Here is a 14600-nt window from a genome sequence, read left to right as displayed (position 1 = left end):
GCCCAAATAGGATATATATTCAGCATGGAAAGAACAGAGAGATTACAATTAAATCTTTGATTAAATCACATCCCTTAGTCTAGGCTTCAGTTTCATTACTGATAATATAATCTCTCTCTCTTTTTTTTTACTTTTTTTACTTTTACTTATTCCCTAAAATCCCAAGAGTCCTTTGAGGTCAGAGATTGTATTTTATTTTCTTTGTATCTCCTATGCCAAACACAGTTCTTTCAAATAGTAGCATTAGATTAATCTTAAGTAAACAAATGAATGTCCAAGGTTCTGTGAAATTGTGACTTCCATACAGATATCCAAAACACCTGACATCATCACCAGTTCTGCATAGCAGTAACAGCTAACCATTTATGATGAACATGAGCTACAGGCACATTAAAAGCCTGCCCCAAATTGTGAGATTCAGTTCTTGGCCACAGTCCTGGAGAGACAATAGTGTGCAACGAGAAGTGTGCCAGAATCTGCTTCAATTCAAGGTACCACTGGAATCAGCATTATGTTGTGCAAGCTACTGGACATAGGGAAATCACAGATTTTAGGGACAGGGGGCCCTGAACACAAAGTGAGTTCCACTGGTCTCCCATTAAGAGTCTTTGTATGTAAGAAACAGAACTTACTTGAGCAACTTTAAGCAAAAGGTGATTTTTTTTAAGAGAGATATCAAAACAAACTCAAAGTCAGGGAGTGTAGACAGGTACCCAGAAAGCCTGGTTCCAGCAACTAAACATACATCCCCCAAACGAGGCCACAGACCCACCCATTACTGAGTCCCTCACTCTCTGTAGCCACATGGTCTCTTACCCCCTCTTCTGTCTGCAAAGCAATTTTCTTGTTCCACATGTAAAGACGCTAAATGGGGCTGCCAGATCCTATTATTTTCTTAGTGCTCTGTTCAGTTACACATGGAGGCTGGCTCATGGTTCTCAAGTTCATTTCCAATGTCCTGGAAGGTGGGGTTTGATTCTCCCCCACAGTCTGGACAGTGATCTCTATCTACCCACTCAGCAGGGGCTGCAGCAATCTTCTTTCTGAAGAGTGATGGTTTTAACCATGGACATAAAATGATCAGATTCCACTTCATAAGGCTCACACTGGCAGAAGTATAAAGGATACCCAAGGCCAAGAGAACAGTTCAGTGGGTGCTGCATTAACCAGAAAAGAAATGAGGAGAACTTAAAATCAGGAAATCTGTCAGGGAGAAAATATGAAAATGAATTTGAGAACTATGAAAGAATTAGAATCACGAAATTCAATGTGGGAATGAGAAATGGAGATTTCTGGTCTAGAGAGAGAGGGATGACACAACTAGTCACTGAACAAAAGAACTAAGCAGAATGGCAAGTTTGAGTGGCATCAGGGATAGGACAGGAGTGAATAAATGTATCATATTTCAACAAAGAACAACAATCTGAGTACAGATTCTTAATTATTTTTCAACTTTACAATGGTGCAAAAGTGATATGAATTCAGTAGAAAGCATACTTCAAACTTACACTTTTGATCTTTTCCCATGCTAGTGATATGCTGTACAAGACTCTCTCACACTGCTGGATAGCAGCAGCAAGCCATGATATTTTTCACTTTCAATACAGTATTCAATAAATTGCATGAAAAATTCAATACTTTTTTGTAAAATAGGCTTTATGTTAAATAATTTTGCCCAACTGTAGGCTAATGTAAGTTTTCTGAGCACATTTAAGGTAGGCTAGGCTGAGCTATGATGCTTGGAAGATTAGATTTTTTTTTCTTACTAACCAGAGGAAGTAGGTTAGGTAGATATATTAAATACATTTTTGACTTAAAATATTTTGAACTGATGATGAGTTTATTGGGATGTAGCCACATTGTAAGTCGAGAAGCATCTGTATAAAGATTAGATAGAAATACCGAAGGGAAAGTAGGAAAAAGATGACTCATAATGATCAATTACAAACACATTTCTAATCATATTAGTAGACGCAGGAGACAGAGAAATCCTAGGCAGTCAGGAATGGGTCACCAGTGAAACCCAGCCTTCAAGCCAAAGACAGTCCCAAGTAAAACCTCAGATCAGAGTGAGAACTTCTATTCCTGTTTGCCCACTCTTTCCCAATTGGTTCTTTTTGAATAATGCCTTTCAACCAACTGAATGTTGCTTTTTCCAATACTACCTGTGGCCCGCCCTGCCACTATTCTGTGCCTATAAAGGCCCCAGACTCAGTGGGTAGGCAGAGAGAGATGACCTGAGTTTGGGGAAGACAACCTGCTCTTCCCATCCCCTCTCCAGCTCTCCTCTCCATTGAGAGCTGTTTTCATCGCTCAATAAAATTCTCTGCCCTCACCGTACTTCAACTGTCAGTGTGACCTCATTCTTCTTGGACACCAGACAAAAGCTCAGGATCCACCGACTGAGGGTAACCAGAAAGGTTGTCACACTGGCCCTTTGCCCTCACCAGCGGAGGGCAGCCACCCTACACAATGGGGCCAGGGGCCAACTGAGCTGCTAATACAACGCCATCCATAAGACTGTGGACAGCAGAACTAAAAGAGCTAATTAGCACACTAACACCCCCTCTAGGGTTTCAGGGTCATGGGCACCCTTGCCTGGGCGCCACTGTGTTCCCCTCAAGGTGATACACCTGGTCTGGCCACGTGCCCTACATGGAGCTTGTTCCTGTGTCAGCGCCCAGAGCAGCCAGCCCAATTTCACACTCACTTGTTCATGTGCTCCCTCCCTCAAGGGGCTGAGCACGGTGAGCCAAGTAGACAGGGCACCCCTGCTGGGAGTCCAGCAAAGGGGCTGAGAAAAACCCTGCATCAATATTACTTCCCAAATTAACACAGTTCAGTGGCTCTTATTACTAAAAGATAAAAATCCAATCATTATGCTTGGACCCTAAAGCTCTTCATTATACAGCCTCTGGCCACTTCTCTACCCTAAGCTTCTGCCACAACAAGCAATAAAACTAGCTAGAGTTTCCTGGATGCACCACCTTCTCTTATTTCTTCTATGCATTTAGACATCCTGTTTCCTCATCCTGGAATATCTTCCCTCCCTCAGCTGCCTGGGCTTCTATTTGTTCTTCAAAACACAGTTCAAGACACCTTATCCATCCAAACCTACCTCACATACACTTTTCACTTGGTGAGCTGTGTACTCCTTCATCTTGGTGCCTAGAAAATTGCTAAATTTCTGCTTCTAACATTGCGGCTTGTCTTGCCAGACCGTGAGCCCATGAATTCAGAAAATGTGTTTGCAACTCAGTATTGCAATGGCTACACATAGTAACACCTATCAAATGTTTGTAACTAGCTGGAACAATGGCACAGCCTCTACAAAGATAACACACAGCCCTGATAGCATTTTTTCCTAACAGTGTGAATCTCCTTTCTCTCTCTCAATCTCATTCTCTTCTTCTGCTTTCCCAGTATTGTGCATTTCCTCTTGGAGTGGGGATAAGGGAAAATTCATTTCTGCTTCAGTCTTTGTGTCAAATGGGCATTTCCATGGCCTTTGGTAACCACCCACCATGGCCTTGGAATTAAAGCAACCATTGGCCTTATATAATTGTTCAGAAAAAGATGGCAGATTCATTTTAAGTAAATTAAAATATATTCAGGGAGGAACCAAATCTACATAGGCTGAAAATAAATAAGGAAGAAGAGAAAAATTCACAGTGGGACAGACCCAAAAAGAGTTGATTCATAGGTTTTAGAGAAAAGTTTAAAAGTTGGATGGACTCTTGGTCCATTTGGGCTGTTACAAGAGATTTATAACAACAGAATTAGTTGATTTATAAACAACAGAAATTATTTCTTACAGTTCTAGAGGCTGGGAAGTTCAAGATTAAGGTACTGCCAGATTCAGTGTCTGGTGAAGGCTTATTTCTTGGTTCATAGATGATCATCTTCTCATTTTACCTCACATGATGGAAAAGGAAAGGGAGCTCTCTGGGATCCCTTTTATAATGGCATGAATCCCATTTATGAGGACTTCACCTTCATGACTTATCACTTCCCGAAGACTCCACCTCTTGATACCCTCATATTAGGTATTAGGTTTCAACCTATTAATTTAGGGGGAACACAAACATTCAGACCACAGCAGTTGGTACACCTAAATACACTCCTTTTTTTCTCAAACCCGATTACAATAACATGGAAAGAATAGGAGGTGACAAAGTAAGAAAAGTGAGACAAACTGTTCTTTTGAGAACTTTGCAAACTAGATACTGAGAACCATGAGGTGCAATCTTAAATCAGAGTGCAGTGAAAGTGGGGTGTGTGTGTGTGTGTGTCTGTGTGTGTGTGTGTGTGTTAAAGATAAGATTTAAGCCCCTCTGTGGGTTGGAAGAGAAGAAAAGGGGAACTCGGAAAGGATACTGTTGAGGCTGAAAAGAGTGGGGCCAGGAGCCCAGGGGAGGCAAGGCCCTTTCTCCTCCCAGATGACGGCATCCCTACCTGATTTTCCAGCTCATCTCCCAACACTATCCCAACACATTCTCCTTCTAATCCCCTCCTACTCTATCTGATTATGCCACACTTTCTCATGCTTTCAACGTTTTGCACACATTTTTCCCTCCACCTGGAGTGTCAGTCCCCCAGTTGTCTCTAATAAACTCTGACTTACCCTTTTCAGACACAAGTCATTGATCTTTTTTACCGGGAAATTTCCTTCATTCTCCTATTTAAGCAAAGTAAATGCTTCTTCTCCGGTACTCACAGACTTGTACATTATACACTTACTGGTGTTTTTATCCCTTCTGACTCTGTGAAAGAAAAATAGATCTTGGGGCCCCAAAATCACCAAGTTAAAGGGAAAAGTCAAGCTGGGAACTGCTTAGGGTAAACCTGCCTCCCATTCTATTCAAAGTCATTCCTGTGCTCACTGAGATAGATGCATATCTGATTGCCTCTTTTGGAAAGACTAATCAGAAACTCAAAAGAATGCAACCATTTGTCACTCACCTACCTGTAACCTGGAAGTGCCCTGCCTGCTTCAAGTTGTCCCGCCTTTCTGGACAGGACCAATGTACATCTAACATATATTGACTGATGTCTCATGTCTCCCTAAAATGTGTGAAACCAAGCTGTGCCCTGACCACCTTGGGCAAATGTCAGGACCTCCTGAGGCTGTCATGGGTCCGTGTCCTCAACCTTGGCAAAATAAACTTTCTAAATTGACTGAGACCTATCTCAGATATTCAGGGTTCACAATCCCCAACAGAGTAAGAGTGCCTTAAGGGAAAGAACTGTGCCTGGTTCACAGTACCTGGCAGACTGAATGTTTGTGAAATGTTAATGAATTAATGAGTGAGGATGGGAGAAGTCATTGGATACTTTAGGAGCTTTGAGATGGCAAAGAGGAAAAGTATGGCCCCTTGCTGGGCTAAGAGGGCTGAATGGACTGATGCTCAAAGAGAAGACAGAACTGCCTGGAGCAGCCTCTATTGGAAATTCAGTGGAAAGTCGTCTAGAGATGATGGTAGGATTAGAAGCACAGTGAAGAACATGGCTGAAATTTCATGTCAATGGTATCCATTAAAAAAAATAGAAGCCCACAAAATTGAAGTTCATGACCTTTCCGTAGAGTAAAAAGCAACTCTTTTCACTCCCACAGTCAATAGCTTCATCTGGGAAACAAATTAAGAGTGATCAAATCGGATTTATGAGACCTCAGGGGCAGAGTGTCTCAGACAGCTGGGGCTTTCTAGAAGGCATAAAAATATCAACACTTTGTCCAAGTCCATGATCAAAGGCTTGGCAGACTCACTCATGAAGAAGAAAATCCACTTAACAAGATTAAGAAAATCTTTGATTTTTAATCTGTTGCTGTGTAAAAATATGAGTTTTGTTCAACAAATAGAATTAAGTATCAATTAGAATGCTTTCAAAGTCTGTATCATAACCACGATTTAGCAATACCAACTGGATGTGTGGCTAGTGAGAAATCATCAGATATAAATCAAATATCAACTTCAATGGACTTGCCTTATCTCACTCCCTTTTCTGGAATTCTACAATCCCAGAATATTACAGAATATTGGATCTGCAAGGAAACTTGAAGTGAATATCTAGGCCAATAAACTCATGTTATCAAAGGCCAGGGTAGAAAAGTGAATTACTCAGGCCTCCACTTCGTTAGTGGTTGACCTGAGCCAGAAACAAACTTTTCTCATATTTCTATTAAATGATTTTCCCTCTACACCATGTCATGAAAATAAGGTTAAATTAAGTTCATTGTTGTCCTTACAATTAGTCAGTAAATTATTCCACATGGTTCAAAGTTTTCTGTCCCTGTAACTGATGTAGGAGATGGTAAGTGGATTTTGGAAGAGAGAGGGCTTGAACAGAAAGTTTGGAATAATGATTTGAATCCATGGAATATAAGAGGAGAAGGAATGGTGTTCCTAACCAAGATAAAGGAAAATATTATGATGAATGATTCAAGGGAAACTGATTGTCAAATCTGAATTGGAATTAACTTGTTTAGAAAAGTATTGCTCAGAACATATTCCACAGAGCACTAATTCCACAATATGCTCTATTAAAAAAATCAAAACAAAAAGAGGGGGAATTCTGTGTTCAAACAAGATTGAGAAATGCATATACCCTCCAGTGCACATTGGTGTATTAAAGGCGCCAAGTCTTCTTGCAGTCAAGAAACTTCCTTATTGTTTTTTAAACTTTATGCTGAATTAACTTTCATAAATTGAACACAACCAGCATTTAGATCATGCAACAGCACCCCAGAAGGGTTTAATTTTTTTCAACACTTTCGGAAATTCATTTGACCACAGAGAGGAGGTCAGCAAACTTTTTCTGTAAAGGGTCAGATAGTAAATATTTTAGGTTTTCTGGCCACATACGGTCTCTGGTACATGTGGCTAGTGAGAAATCATCAGATATAAATCTGATATTGCATATTTTTCTTTTAGTACAACACTTCAAAAATATCCAAAGCATTCTTGGCTTAAGGACTACACAGAAACAGGCCACAATTTGATTTTGAACTCTTTACAGACCGCCTGCCATAGACCCCTGTTTCATGTTCCTTTTTTTACATAATGCTTATTAGCATCCTATAACCTCTGGGTCTGCTAGAGACGTTTTAGAAAATGTAGTTTAGCAAAAAGGCTCTCAAACATTGAGCATAATCATCAAGTGAAGAATTGGTTAAATGCAGACCCCGGGCCTGAAATACACATTTTCCTTAAGCACCCTAGGTGATTGTGACACAGGCAGTCTAAGAATCACACATGAAAGGGAAAACTGACAGAAATGGAGAAACAAGGGTAGTGATGACTTTCATGGCCACATACAACGATTGAAAAGTGGGAGAGCTCAGTTATGTCAGAGAACATTTTCAAAGCCTCTTTAGGGGAAACTTGGCATCTCTCTAAATTATCAAAGATGGACAACGCAAGAAGAGTTTCAAGAGAGGTGAAGCAGTCACAACCCCTAATCTTTCAAGGTTCCCTATTCCCTTGGGACGTCTCACTTACCATCTCTGCCACCACCATAGACTGGTGGGATTGGGTGTAAGAGAGGCTTTCTCCTTTTCCTGAATTCTTTCTGTAAAGCTGGGATAAAAGAGGCATTCATTCTGGGCTTCAGTAAAGACTTCTAGAAAACATAGAAGAAAGAGATCTTTAAGTAACAGTCAACTTTTCACCTAGCTCATTAACAGGCTAAGAGTGAAGACTATGTGCTAAAGCAGACCGTGCTCTGGGCCCCTGGACCATCCCTTACTAGTTATAAAATTCTTAATCTATCAGAGTCTCAGTTTACCCTTCTGTAAAAATGGAGATAACGCTTTCCATTTGGGGCTGAGAGTTTGAAAGGAAATATCATATTAAGAATGCCTGAGACCTGATAAGTGTCCACAGGTGAGTCAGACATCTTACTGCCTTAAAGTAGAACCCAGAGAGGCCTTGAGAGAAACAGGAGTTCCCAATCTTTCCTGCTGAAAGCCTCTGAGAACCCTGCCTCTTCCATGAATTACATGTAGTGAGAGTATCTTCAGAGAGCTCTTACCTACATACTGGACCATTTCCTATAGATTAAATTGACTTCTCCTTTCAGGACATGAATCAATAAAGCCAACTTAGCACAAAAGAGACACAGTTATATAGTAGCAGTTAGGGTACAGTTTATAACAGCACCTCCAAGCCCATAACCATGCCTGGTCTGGAACACTCCCCACTCTCTTTACTGGACACAGACCTCAAGGACAGACACTGTGTCTGGTTCTCCTTTGTGTATCATTCTTTCCAAAAATACTGGTATAGCAATTGAGGTAGCAATTAGCCAGGAAGAAAAAAAAAGGTAAAATTTTTATGAATCTTGATAAAGATTTTACTTTGCTGCCTAAGTGGAGCATTCTGTATCTGATCAAGCCATCTCAGGTGTGTGAGGATGATATAAGTCCACCAGGTCCTCATTATCGACATCATTTCTCCCTGCCTGATAAGGTAGCTGGAGGAGAAAACTGCACTGAAGCTGTATTAACAATGGGACAGCTCTGCAATACTGATTGTTTAGACTAAACCCCTGAAATTCTATTATTTTCTCATCATTTGCCTCTCCTAAGGGCTAAGAAGAATCACGGTGGATTGTGAGTTGGAGTTCCATAGTCCAAGTTGATTAAGGTTTTGAAACCCAGATCTCATTCATCTGCCTTTCTTTCCGTCATGGCTGAGCGAAAGCAGAGATGTGGGACCTACAGATTTCCACCCTCCTAGAGCCTCACTGTCTCCCATGATTCTCCAAGCATTATCTTACTTCTGTTCTAAAGAGAGAAAGAGTTTTCTCCATAGAATTTTAATTGATTTAGACCAGAAATTGGCATGCAACCTGCAGTCCCAGATATGCGAGCAGTGAGACAGATCAACGTGTCACTTCATTTGGCTGTAATTTAATTACGGGCAGAAATTCTTTCCAGTTATGTGTTTCCAATATCCCCATGATGTTTAGCATGTAAGGACAACTTTATTTGGATGGGAAAACATTTTCAAGAAGAGCTTCTGGAAAATCAGGCTTGGAAACAATTGAGGTGTTGGCAGGAAATTGCTTCTGAGGTATGAGTAGCCCCATCCTTAACATATACCTTTTAGTCAACAAATATTAGTCAAAGCCTACTATGCAGATGGCACCAGGCTGGGTGCTGGGAGCCCAGGACAAGCAGGACCCTGCCCCGTGAGGGAGCTTATATTACACTGTTTACATTAATAAATGTAGGATGAGAAATTATGGTAAATATTGTGAAGAAAAGTACAAGGAGTACAAGAGAAATTGGTTTTGCTCTGCAGGAATCAGGGATAGTTCTTTGAGGAAGAGACATTTAAATCAGCATTTAAAAGATGAGGAGGCATTAGCCTGGAGTGGCACAGAGAATGCTTTAGAATGAAAGAATACCATGAGCAAAAGGTGGTATTTATTCCTAAGATGGAAAAGAACAAATCAGGGAGTCAAAAGATCAGTGTGGCTAAAGCAGAGTGAGAGCAGACAGTGGCTCCCATGCAGTGGTGAAGTTAAGGATTTAGACCATTATCCTAAAAGCAATGGGAAACCATGAAAGGGCTTCCAGGGAATGAACAACATCATTAACTTTGCTTTTTTTTTTTTTTTTTTTTTTTTTGAGACAAGAGTCTTGCTCTGTCACCCAGGCTGGAGTACAATGGCAAGATCTCAGCTCACTGCAACCTCCGCCTCCCGGGTTAAAGCAATTCTCCTGCCTCAGCCTCCCAAGTAGCTGGGACTACAGGCGCTTGCCACTACACCTGGCTAATTTTTGTTCTTTTAGTAGAGACGGGGTTTCACCATTGTGGCCAGGCTGGTCTAGAACTCCTGACCTCAAATGATCCACCTGCCTCGGCCTCCCAAAGTGTTGGGATTACAGGCGTGAGCCACCGTGCGTGGTCTAACTTTGTATTTTTTAATGATCATTTTGGCTATTGTGTAGTGAATAGGCTGGAGAGAAGCAAGAGAGGTTTCTGGGAGGCCAGTTAGGAAGCGTTGCTGTAATCTAGGAGAATAATCTACATGTGCTCCCAAGCACCAGGACATCGAAGGAAAATGCTGTTCAGCTGTTGGCATCTTTTGAAAAACTAATAATTAAGTCTTCCACCTGTGGGAGGAAAAATTCAATTGAATTAGACTCTAGTTACTAGAGCTTCAGGAACTACTGGGGGAGGAGCTGCATGCTGCCCATCAGACCAGAGCTATGTTACCTATAGACAAAGGTTTTCAGTGTGAGACCCAGTATCCACAGAATCCCCCTGTTAGGGCTTGGGTAACCAGCTGCAGGCTGTCTCCAGTCACTCCTGGCAGGGCAGATACTGCCTGGTGACTTGAACACAGCTCTTGCCTTTGAACCAGTGAAGAGACACTGGGCAGAGGAGGAAGAGGCATGGGTGGAGACAGGAGTTCGAGTCAGATACTAAGGTGAAGCCATGTATGAGCCCAGCTCATACAGCTGCTACCCTCTTGTGCACCAGTTTCTTCACCTTACTGCAGACTAGGACTAATATACCTGCCTTATCAGATTTTGTGAGGATTAATTTAAAGTAAATGAGTTAGAGTGCATAAAGCATTATTTAGTACAAAACCTGGCCCTGAGAAGTTCTCAGTAATGGATAGTTGCTGATTTTTTTTAGCTGGGCGGTACCATAGACTGCCAGGGAATTTGGACCCAGGCTCAGGTTTGAATCTCACCTCTACCACTTAGTCTTTGTGACTTTGTAAATAAAGTTAATAAAATTCTCTGGGTCTTGGCTTCCTCAGATGTTCCAATGGGGATAATAAAACCTACTGGAAAACGTGGTCATGGAGATTAAATGAGTTAATGCGATTCATTTTTATTTCTGTTTCCACTTCCCCATAGGGAGGTGCATATGAACAGCCTTTTCTCAAAGCCAGAGGGGGAGATGCGAAGGCAGTGATTGGAGGGAAGTGAAATGAGACAAATATTAAGGCAGATCAGAGGACTTAGAGGCAGGCAGGTAACACCCTCACTCCATACCTGCATCTGTCTGTACAGAGAAGAGATGATCATTCAGAGTGAAGCTGAATCATTCTGCCAGATCTCCCTGGGGAGAGACTAATTAGCATTTAAAGGGATGCTGGAAATGGATATCGCTGATAAGGTAAAACCTTGCCATTCAGAACTCTGCACTAAAAATGTGCATCCTGCTCTGACAAGGAAAGAAAGGAAACCTCCACAAATCACTTTCCTGTTTTTCAACTGAGGAACGGTGGCTTGCACTTATTCTGACAGCTCCAGACTTGTCAGGGAAATGCAAGCTTGCTCTGGACAGGGCACTTTATTTGCTGATTCAGCACCATCATGGAACACCCACTATGTGCCAGGCACCTTGCTGTAGATGAGGAAGACATGATGTGATCCTCAAGGAATTCGCAAGGGCAAGGGGAGACAGCACAATGTGGCATGGTAAGGGCCTTAGGGGCAGTACACTGAGCTGCAGCAGCCCAGACATAGTGGAGACTTTTTCAACAGAACATTTGAGCAGTAACTGAAATTAATAGCAGGAGAAGAAAAGGCAAAATGGGCATTCAGAGCTTGGCATTACACAAACATTATCTCTGAGTTGGGAAGGCAATGTAAGTGGAGAAAGCAGCGTAGGCAAATGCAGAGAGGTGTGGAAGGTGATCTCCACCTGAGCTGAGCCATACAACATCCCCAAAATGAAAAGTCAGTTTGCAAATCAGAATGAGAGGAAGAGTAACGAGATAGCTCTTCATGCCCAGGTAGGTTAGGAATGAGATCAATCCAAGGAATGGCAGAGCTGGAGGGGTCCATAAACTAACTGGTCATTCTCTCAAATGAGGAAAAAGTTACAATCAGAGAGGTAAGGACTCGTGCTCAGTATTACACACCCCCTAAGTGACAAAGCCAGGACTGGAAGTCAGATTTCCTCTTTACCACCAAGGCCTGGATTCCTTCCTCTGCACTAAAGCAAGGGTCCCTGGGGCGAAGATATCCAGCCAGGCCAACAAACTGGGAGTTGTACTGTGCACTAACAGCCCTGAGTCAACAATACCCTCCAGACCTTTTGTTCATATCAAGGGCTGGGAGAGGGAGAAAGGATGAAATGCAAGCCCAGACTCACTCAAGACCCAAACTACCAACCAATTTTCAAAGGAAAAACAAAGGCTTAGACAACACTTCGTATTGGCAGCAATCTAAGTATCCAATACTAGCAGAATGATTAAATAAACAATAATAAATCCATTCAATTGACTGTTCCTCAGCTATCAAAATTTTTACAAATATAATAACATTAAAATACCTATTAAATAATAATCAAGAGAAAAAGACATAAAACCATTAAAAATATATTAATACTGTCTAAAAGACAAAAATAGAATAAAAAAACAGTAAAGGCAAACCAAAAATGTTGGTAAAAGGCTGTTTTGGTAAATAATGATAAACTAAAAGTGATTTTAAAATTTTAACTAGCTTTTTCAAATTGTCTTTAGTTAGCTTATTATACCTGTATAATACTAAGTTCTACTCAACATATATACATAAATTACCATGTATAGAAAGAGATATGTAAATTATATTTCTCATTTTACATTCTTCCATTGAAAATGGCAGACTAGCTATGTTTAAGGTCAGCTAAGCCAACGGGCAATCAGTATGCATCTATCTGCTGTGTGCCCAGAATTGTGCCACATACTATGGAATATAGAAAAAAATTAGAAGATACAGAACTGTACTCAAAAGTCTTAGAGAAATAAGATTGGCACAAGTGCAGAGTCTGGTGTATAGTAGGTCTCCCCTAACTACTCATTGAGTGAATGAAGATAGGTCCATGTGCAGGATTGTCTGTGATCAACTCAGCAGCATCCTTACTGCATCTACTTAGGGCAACCGTCTGGAACTTCTTTTCCAAGAATCTCTTTCCAGTATAGTTCTGGGTCAGTTCTGTGAAGAAGAGCCTCTTGAAAGAGCTTTGGAAGACCAAAATGAAGTAATTATTTGCCAGGGGCAGCTGTTTGCAGGCATGTGGGCATTGGTGGAAGGCAGATGTTTGGAATATCACCCTGAGAATCACCCTTTCTGGTGGTGAAAAATGTTGAATCACCTCTGGGTAGCCTCCTGAGAATTACTCACCTTGGAGAGGCAGCTGCTGAGGTTAGTGGAGCAGCTTCCTGAGACCTCTGCCTTTTTTGATTTTCTGAAAGCAGAAATCTCCACCTTCCAGTGGCCACAGAAATCTCGAATTCCCTGTATTAAGCCTCTTCCTACTTGAAATACCTACAGCAGCTTCTGTTCTAATCAAACCCTGCTGACTAATATGGACTACACATAATGAAATGCAAGAATGAGTGGACCTTGGTATTCTACAAGGAATATTCTACAAGGAGTGCTGGCAAAGTCTGAATCATGTGGTCCATTCTGAGCTAGATGAACCAACCAGGTGAGTGGGTTACTTGTGTGTGAATGAATAACTCTCCTTCCTGCTTCCCTTCAATTCTTTCCTCACTCATTCAAGTTTCTTTCTCAAAGGCTTCTGCCTCTTTATCATTAGAAGAGCTAAGAAAATCATGTACAGGCTTTTTTTTAATAAAACTAATGCCAATAAACATTGATTCTCCCCAGGAGGATCTCATTTGGGCAAATTAACAGTTTGATTTCCTGGCAGTGGTAGTCAGAGTCCTGCAATAAGCCTAAAGGAAATCCTTACCAAGTCATTGAGACAACTCCAGTACAGGACACCTATTTCCTGTGATCCCTTCCAGATGAATCCAGCCCCAGCATCCACAGAGGCCATGGAAGGGTCACACAAAGCCCATCCAGTCTGGGAAATTCACTCAAAGACAAGGGCAGGTTGGGCCATCTCATTCATATGCATTACCCATCCATTCAATCCACTTGTGTTAAATATATAGTATGTGCCAAGCACTGGTGGTTGGCAATAGAGACATGATGGCAGCAAGCCATGGTCCCCATCCTTGAGGAACTCAGCTATTCTAAGGTAACAACAAATGCTAATATTGTAATCATAGAAGGATGCTTCTTTTAGAGTCAAATAGTATTTTAACCTAAGTGCTGTTATAAAAATATAACTATTAATAAAAGCCAAGTGACTAAAGGTTGAGTGTTGAATGGAGGTAATTTTACTTCCAGGAGGGAAACATCCAGCAGACAGTTGAGGTTCTGAAAGAGGAGGTTTGGGGAAAAGAAAATGGAATTGGTCTTTTAAAGCCAATTGGTTCTAATAATTTGTCTTTTACACTACAACTCTCTCTGTCCCATTTAGGAAAGCAAAGCTTCCGCACACTGCTGATGGGCTGGTGACATTTTGAGTTACCCCTCAGGTGCATAAGTGCCAAGATGGCTGCAGTGGTCTCTACTGTGTACAGATGCATCCACCTTGAGACTGTGGCTTCCAGTTGCTTTTGCTCCCTACCTTGAGTCATCTAATTTGGGATTATGGCTCCCAGTTGTCATTTTATCAGAAGTCAGTTGCATGGTTGGCAGCAGTTTAGATAGCTCATTAACGGACTAACAATATAATTTATCATCCCAATCAGGACATTGTTTAGAGTAAAAGAATATACTCCTAGTAATTACA

Source organism: Pongo abelii, chromosome 9 (genome assembly GCF_028885655.2).
Source record: "Pongo abelii isolate AG06213 chromosome 9, NHGRI_mPonAbe1-v2.0_pri, whole genome shotgun sequence".
Classification (NCBI taxonomy): Eukaryota; Metazoa; Chordata; class Mammalia; order Primates; family Hominidae; genus Pongo; species Pongo abelii.
The sequence above is the reverse complement of the archived record's forward strand: the minus strand, read 5'-3'. Positions refer to the sequence as shown.